Genomic DNA, 9311 nt, shown 5'->3' with positions numbered 1-9311 from the left:
AAAAAAAAAAAATGATTCACTGTGATCAGGTTTCCAACTATGGTAACAATGTAGTATTTCTCTCACAAACTGGAAAACCAACTATAATTTGAAATGCATATTGTGAGTACCATAGTTTAAGTAATTGGTGTAAGTACCAGAACTGGTCACAACTAATACCAATACGATACCCAATATGGACCAATCAAAATCGGCTCAAATTGAACGGTTTTACCCCCATTTTTCTCTAAAATTGGTTTTGGACGATTTTACTCTTGGTCATACCATTACATTGATATTGTATTGATCAGGTATTAGTATCAACAGGGGGCAATACAATGCAGATCGGCCGATCCAATACTAATTACTTAAATCATGGTGAGTCCCTAAAAACATTAAAGAAAATAAATTGAGTAACTTTCAATATATTTCTGTTTACTAATCCTCTCCCATTTTTCGTAGTAAAACTACCATGTATTTTTTATTTTTTAAAATTAGGGAGACAAGAGAGAAGAGAGGGAGGCATTGATGAGGTATGGTAGGCTCAAAACCGATACCTCTTGGGAATCAAGTGTTGCGGGTTTAATGTCTTGAATTCTATTTGTGGCAAAGTGGGTTGATTCCGAAGAACTGTATTTCTATAAATTTTTTTTGTAGGGTTTCACTATATATTTGTAGCGAGGTTTCTTTCTTTGTAAGTAAGTTGAAAGAGGTGTGAGGACGAGTCCATCAAAACAGAAATCATACATAAATATTTTCTTATTAGTATAAAAATAATTGGATTTGTGTCCTTTTGTAGGGTTGGTCCATTCTCATTTGTACTCTCAATGTTGTATTAAATATTTACTTGATGAATGGTATCTAAGCCATCGCCCATCATCAACCCCATCACCAACCCACCAAATGTCCTACCCCGTGTTGGGATCTATGAAAAATATATTTCAATTTTGGAACCTAGAGGTAGGTCACGGGCATTTACCAATACCATTGGGCCAAGTTAGTTATTGGGCTTATGTTAACAGGCTTGCTTTTATGTGCTGCTTTTATGTTAATTTCTCCATTACTGATGTAGTTACAATCTTTCGGGCTTACACCGTGATAAAGGGTTCCGCTCTTAAGCCAGCCCAGTCCCTACCCCAGCTAGCCCAAGCCGGCCATTTATGGCTCAATTATCTTTCTAATTTTGGAATCCTCTTTATCTGGTGCTATGTTTAGCAGTGTGCCCAACCTGTGTCACACTCTCTCCCTCCCCTTTGGAAATAACCCTCATGTCCCTTGCATCCTAGCCCCTTCCCCCACCCCTAGCGTCTTATCTCTATACCATTTTATTTTAAAAGTGCAATTTTATTAGAAATTTTTCTTTTTCGAAACAAATTACGCCGGTTGTTGCAATATTTTGTCTATAGGTTTTCGCAATTTGAATGATTATGTTTCTAATTATTGGGCTAATTGCTAAAATAGTGGAATCGCTATTGATTCTATTCTAGCGATGGAACTTATAGTCATCTTTTGGCTTGACACCTAGCACCCCCATGGCGTCCTCACAAATATGTTAACCAAATCAAGTATGACACAGGTGCCAATTGAATGGACAAGGTTTATGCTATGGATCTAGCAATATGGTCTTGCCCCATCCCCTCCTCTTGTAATCAGCTTGGGTTGTCCTGTTTAAAATTTGGAGAGATAGCAATAGTGGTGACCTTTTTTAGTGGGTTGTTTCCTCACTGGGGGTCATTTCTTCTCAGCCTAGGATTTGATTTGAGCCCATTGCCCAGTCATTCTGTGGTATATATGATGTGGTTTAGTTTTTAATAGAATACCTAATTATGTTAGATAGCTTCTAGTTTGTTATTTCTGTTAATTAGGTAGTTAGCTTTCTTAGTCCACTTTTATTTGTAACTAAACTCAATCTCTGCATAGTGTTCGTGTGGTATCTAACCGAGTGTGAGAAACAATTCATTCGCTCCGAGTTATCTTATATTTCTTTATGGTATCATAGCCTCCTAGGAGAGTTCTCATGCACATGAATCAACTTCTCAAGCACTTCAATGGTGATATTACTTCCTCCAATCTGCTATTGTCTTTAAGACCTACAGATTGAGTGGTTACTTTTCTGCTTAAACTCGATTCGATCTGAATCGATTCATTCTTCTGGACTTTTCTTTAGTTCTATTAACCATTGATTCCTCCTTCTGAACCTTTAGATTGTTAGATCTATTTGCCGAATTCAGTCTTGTGAATTCTTTGAATCCTTTCCCTATTAGTTATATTTTCTCTGTGAATGTCATTCTATGAGTCTAGGCGATCATGTCTACTAGTTCTATCAATTCCTGTGCTTCTTTGAATGCTTATCCTTGCAACCTTAATGTTACAAATTTGTTTCACTGAAACTCACTTAGAGCAATTTTCTTCTCTTGAAGACACAAATGGTGTCTTTAATCAAAAGTCAAGATCTTGTTGGCTTCATTACTGGTGATTTTTCCACACCAGATCGAGAAATAATTGATTCCACTAGAAATATACTCTAAATCTAAACTTTCTGTTGTGTCTTCGAATTGATCAACTAGTTAAAGCTTGGATTATTGGAACTTTGTCTAAAGATTTTCTTGGTTTGGCTATTGGGATTTAGACCTCGACTGAGCTCTAGAAGACATTTTCCATGGCCTTTTTTCAAGCATTGGAAGCTCGTGATTTGAGCTTCATTCTAAATTGCATTTTCTGAAGAAGACTGAGTCAAAATCTCTATTTGAGTATCTTGCTGAGTTTAAAAGCATTTGTGATCAGCTTAATGCCATTGGCAAACCAATGTCAAATCAGAAGAAGGTTTTTCCATTACTTACTAATCTGGGGCCAACCTATGAGACATTTGCTACAATAATACTTAAGCCACCAATCCCCTGCTATACTGATCTAATTCCTCTTCTTATAAGCCATGATTTACGTAATTAAAGTCATCAATCTGACACAACCAATTCACACATGCCTTTCTATGGTGAACAAAGTAAGAAGAATTCACAAAGAAGATTGTTTACTTCCCGTGGCAGAGGCTTTGTTTAATATAGTCAGGGTCAGCCTCAAAATGGAAATGGCTATACTTGATCAGTCAAATCAAAAGTCTTAGTTTAAGTCTCATCCTAATCAATCCTATGGGTCCCAATTCAAATTTTCCGGTTCAATGATTATGTGTCAAATTTATCGAATACTCAGGATGTTCTTCAGGTGTTGGTTGCGATGCACATTGTTGATTCACAAGATTCAACATGGTTTCCTGACATAGGAGCCACAACTCATATGACCGACATGGCACGTAATCTCAATTATCATTCCTTATAATAGGTCTCATACTTTAATGGTTGGGAATGGATCCTAATTACCGATTATGCATATTGGTGACGGAGGAAATACTATTTTGCCATTGATGTTCCCAAGTTGACACTGAGAGGGGGGTGAATCAGTGGCTCTAAAAATTTTCTTAATTGCAACCCAACAAGAACTTCCAATTTTCAAGTTCTAGATTGGTCGAGGCAATCCTGTAATTGCCAATCATGTAAACAACGACACGTCCACTTCACACCACAATGTGGTTGAGTCTACCAAACAGTGTGCCACCACTCTGCACAACATGCACTTCAGATATATGTAGAAAAATAAATGCGAGACAATAACACCAGATATACGTGGTTCAGCCAGAGTGCGTACTCCACGGAGGAATACCCATATAGGGTTTCGTATTTTCCCAATACTCAACTTTTTAACCGCTACAACGGTCCAGGAACTTATCTCTGCTTCAATCTGAGATGAAACTCAGACAAGGGCAACAACCCCACACCCTAGACAAGCCCCAACTTGCTAGATTCACAATTTTAAATCAATAAAATAAAATCCCAACCCAATACACCATTGATCTAGAGTTTCTCAACAATAAACACTCTAGAATACAAAAATAGGGATTTCAGATACGGGTTACCTCAGCCTGTGTAAACTCCGTTGATGATTGCTTGCTTGACATATAGAAGAACATGCTCAAACCATCAACATAGCAGCCTTTTGGATCTCTCTCAATGTTGCTTCTCTCCCTCTCTCTCTTTCTCTTTCTCGATTTTTCTTGTAATGGAGAGGTGCACTTTACTTTGTCGAGAGGATTCCTTTATATCACAAAGACATCCGTAGGGCTCTAATCTGCTTCATATCTACTCGATCTCGGAGTCTTATTATATGTTGTTGTCCACCACTTCTCAAGCTATCCACGCATAAGGAATTCTATTTCTTACGAGCTCACTCCGCGAACAACAAGGTTGTAATCTGATCACACATATGCAACGTTTTATCTCAAAGGATTTCGTATTCAATAAGGAGTTGAACTCCTTGCTATCCACGTGCTTCAGTAAGAGAAACCAGATTTGCTTGAACTCCCATCTTCAATTAAAGCTTCAAGCTTTGTTGTCGACGTAGAGATGAGTTATTCTATTTGATTAAACTACTGAAGTTCTATATGATATACCCATGTGGACCCTTGCTTTTTAAATCCTTGCAAACTCACCAACCTTCTAGATGTAAAGCTCAATGTTGTTCACATGCTGATCAAGTGAGATTCAAATCCTAGTAGGAATAGGATTAATGGGATGCCTTGAATTTGAGTCAACTTCCTCAAGACGCTGATGTATTGTATCAATCCTCAAGCTGTTATGCTTCAATGCTTGCTGATTTCACCATCTAATATCTTAAGATGTTTCATAATATAGGAGTTGTAGTGCTTGGCTAGTTCAAGTACAAACCACAAAACCGATTTTCTGTTGACTTAATTAAAGTGGTTTTCTTACCTCATCATATTTGTGGCTGATGTAATGTTTGATACAAGCAAATTGGTTCAATCCTGAATCCAAATATCGAACCTAAACAAATTGAGTCAATTATCAAACTAGAACCACTACACTATTGTCAACAATGACAACACTTGGACCCAATTTTTCAACAATCTCCCCCTTTGGAATTGTTGGTAACTTTCTTCACATGTCATTTTGATATTGCATTTTATTTCTCTCCCCCTTTGGCAACAAGTACAAAGGGTGACGCTACTCCCTCTGCATAGACTCACCTATAGGAGTGCCCACTGCATCTTCCTATCCTAAAGGGATTTGATGTCTCTATGCTACCTCATCTACTCCCCCTACACACATACTATCTATCTACTGTGCTCGTGGAGTGAAAACTCCAAGTTTGTTTCTAAGGGCTTCAAAATTTTCCTTGGGAATTGCTTTCGTGAAAATATCTGCCACTTGCTCAGATGTAGGAACAAAATCCAATCTCACCTCATTTACATTAACCTTCTCTTTCAGGAAGTGATATCGGATGTCAATATGCTTTGTCCTCGAATGCTGCACTGGATTCTTTGAAATATTAATGGCACTCATATTATCACACTTAATAGACACTGGTTCATCATTGTGAATTCCAAAATCTGTTACTTGTCTCTGCATCCAAATCACCTGTGTACAACTAGCTGCAGCAGCAATGTATTCAGCCTCGGCTGTAGATAAAGAAATAGATTTTTGTTTCTTGCTATGACATGCCACTAGACTCTGCCCTAAAAAGAATGCACCACCACTCGTGCTCTTCCTATCATCCAAGCTGCCAGCCCAATCCGCATCTGAGAATGCTGTGAGTGTGAAACTTTCAATCTTGGGGTGTCTCTATATCCAAATCACCTGTGTACAACCAACTGCAACGGCAATGTATTCAGCCTCAGCTGTAGATAAAGAGACAGATTTTTGTTTCTTGCTATGACATGCCACTAGACTCTGCCCTAAAAAGAACGCACCACCACTCGTGCTCTTCCTATCATCCAAGCTGCTAGCCCAATCCGCATCTAAGAATGTTGTGAGTGTGAAACTTTCAATCTTGGGGTACCATAAACCATACTCCATCGTACCTCTAAGATATCCAAAAATCCTTTTGACTGCCACTAGATGAGTCTCTTTTGGACTAGCTTGAAATCGAGCAACCAAACACACTGCTTGTAAGATATCAGGTCTTGATGCTGTCAAGTATAACAAGCTTCCAATCATTGACCTGTAGAGAGTCTGATCTACAGAACTTGACTCATCACTCGAGCTCAACTTGCAACCTACTACCATGGGAGTACTTACTGGTTTGCTATCCTCCATCATAAATTTCTTCAACATCTCCTTGATGTACTTTGCTTGAGATATGAAGATACCATTCTGTTGTTGATTCACTTGCAAACCTAAAAAGTATGATAACTCCCCCAGCATAGACATCTCAAACTCTGCCGTCATCCGCTCTGCAAACTGTCTACACACCTCATCATTTTGCCCTCCAAAGATGATATCATCTACATAGACCACCACTACCAGTTGACTTTTGTTCTCTGTCATAACATATAGGTTACTATCAACAATGCCCTTCCGAGGTCCCAACTGATGTAAGTAATTATCTAGTCTAGAGTACCAAGCCCTTGGAGCTTGTTTCAAGCCATAGAGGGCTTTCTTTAGTCTACAGACCATGTTTGGATCATCTCCAATTTGAAAACCATCTGGTTGCTCAATGTACACTTCTTCAAGATTACCGTTTAAGAACGCAGACTTGACATCCATCTGATAAACCTTGAAGCCTTTATAAACCGTAAATGCTAAGAACATCCGTATATATTCCAATCTTTCTACCGGCGCAAATGTCTCATCAAAGTCTATCCCCTCTACCTGAGCGTAGCCTTTGCACACTAGTCTGGCTTTGTTTCTAACCACCTGACCATCTTCATTCAACTTATTTCTAAAAACCCACTTGGTTCCAAAAATGTTTTTATTGGCTGGTCTAGGAACTAGCTCCCAAGTGTTGTTCTTCTCTATTTGATCTAACTCTTCATTCATTGCCTTCACCCAGTTCTCATCTTTAGTTGCTTCCCCAACAGACTTGGGTTCAATTTGATACAGTAATGAATATGTAGTAGATTTCATCTTTCTTGTTTGCATTCCTGCTTTAGGATCTTCAATGACCTGATGTGGGGGATGCACTTTTTGCCACTTTTCAAAACTGGGTCCTCCATCTCTCTCTATCACCGTGTCATCTCATGAGCATCTATATCCTCATCATCAATATGATTCTGAACTTCCACAACTTCATCATCTATAGTTGCATCATCATAAAAGTCCTCAGGAGTCTGCTTTACTGGTTCTATCTGTTTAGAATGGGGTACATGTTCATCAATTCTTACATCTGAACTCTCTACCACTTTGCCCAATCTTTTATTGTAGCATCTATAGGCCTTACTCTTTGAAGAATACTCTAAGAAAATCCCTTCATCTACTCTGTCATCAAATTTTTCGAGGCCGTCCTCCTTCTTTTTGATGAAGCATCTAAAACCAAATACCCTAAGATATTTAACAGTAGCTCTCCTTCCATACCATAGCTCGTATGGTGTCTTGGATTCATTTGGTCTAAAGAAACACCTGTTCTGCATGTGCACTACAGAATATATTGCTTCTCTCCAAAACCTCCTAGCAACATTATTTTCAATCAAAATTATCCTTGCCATCTCTTGAACGGTCCTGTTCTTTCTTTCCACAATCCCATTTTGTTGGGGGGTACGGGCTGCAGAATGTTGAATCTTAATCCTATGCTTATTATAGAAGTTAGAAAACAAATTCCAAGTAAACTCCTTCCCCTGATCAGATCTCAGGCACTTAATTGCCCTACCAGTTTCATTCTCTACCTTCTTCTTGAAGATCTTGAAACAATCTAAGGCTTCAGTCTTGTCTTTAAGGAACATAACACAAGTCATCCTAGAGTACTCATCTATGAATAGGATAAAGTACCTCTCTCCACCAATTGTCTCTGTTCTCATGGGTCCACAAAGATCTGTATGAATCAAGTCCAATAGTTTACTTAAATAATGCTCCTTTGACTTGTATGTGGCCCTAGTCTGTTTTCCTTTTAAACATGGTGCACAAATATGATTTGTTGGAGACTTAATCTTTGGAAGATCTCTGACTGCCTTCTTTTTGCTCAATTTAGCTAAGTTCTTGAAGCTGATATGCCAAATCCTTCTATGCCATAACCAACATTCATCTTCCTGTCCCATCATGCATCTATCTTCGTTTGCTTCTAACAGAGTGTATAAGTTTCCTGTAGTTCTTGTCCCTTGTGCCGCAATCTTTCCATTTTTGATTTTCTTGATTTCACAGCCTTCCTTGGTGAACAAAATCTCATTACCATTGTCACGAATTTGACTCATACTGAGCAAGTTGTGCATCATACCGCTAACATATAGGACATTGTTTGACTTGATCTTTCCTCTGTCCAACTTAACTATGCCTCTGCCTTCTATCTTTGCACCATCATTATTTCCATACTTGACAGATCCACTCTCAGTTGAATCCAAACTCAGAAACTTTCCTTTATCACCTGTCATGTGAGTGGAGCATCCACTGTCAAGAATCCACGATGACGGCTTGCTATGAGCTTTGAAGGTTGTTTGAACAATTAATGACTTGCTTCCTGTTTTCTTTTTCTTCTCAACCCATACTGCCTTATTTGCCATAGTAATAAGTTCTCTTTGTCTTTGACCTTGTTTCCATGAAGAATTGTCATTTTGCCTTTTTTTCTCCTGCCTCTGGTAGGGAAGTATGGTCTTGTAATTTTTGGCAATGTGTCCCATCTTGTGACACCTATAACATTCTACACTTTCCTCCGACAATGGAGCAAACCTGTTCTTGCTAGTCAATGCTGTAGGCTTGGTCTGTCTTTTGCAATCTGCCACCCTGTGTCCATAATAGTTATACCCAAAATAGTAACCTTTAAAGCTCTGTCTCTGCCAAGAACCTCTGTGTCTCTGATAGTTAATTGAAATAAATCCATCATTGTAAAACATTTGTGAGCCCCTCTATTTCTCCTTGACAATCCTCATTGGAATTTTGGTACTTCCTTTGCCTTTAGTCTCCACTACTTCAGAAGATCCTTGTGCCACATATCCAAGGCCAGTCTTCATATGTAGAGGTCTTTGAAAACTCAAAATCTTATCTAACACATTTTCATTTCCTTTGCTTGATGATGGAGTATCTGCTTCAACTGATTGAATCATAATTTCTTTATCCTTGGATTTTAATATAGTAATTGAAGGAGATGGTGTAGTTTCTTCTTGTAAATTCATCTTCTGTATCTCTTCCAATTCAGTCTTTAATATCTCCAATTTCTCTTCAAGTGTAGTGCACTCTTCTGCCTTGGATGATAGATTGACACTCAAATTCATCATTGATCTTAGCCATATCTTCAACTGTAATATTTAACTGACTAATCTGGTTCTCCTTTTCAACAAG

The sequence above is a fragment of the Macadamia integrifolia genome, chromosome 12, assembly GCF_013358625.1.
Source record: "Macadamia integrifolia cultivar HAES 741 chromosome 12, SCU_Mint_v3, whole genome shotgun sequence".
NCBI classification, from domain to species: Eukaryota; Viridiplantae; Streptophyta; class Magnoliopsida; order Proteales; family Proteaceae; genus Macadamia; species Macadamia integrifolia.
The sequence above is the reverse complement of the archived record's forward strand: the minus strand, read 5'-3'. Positions refer to the sequence as shown.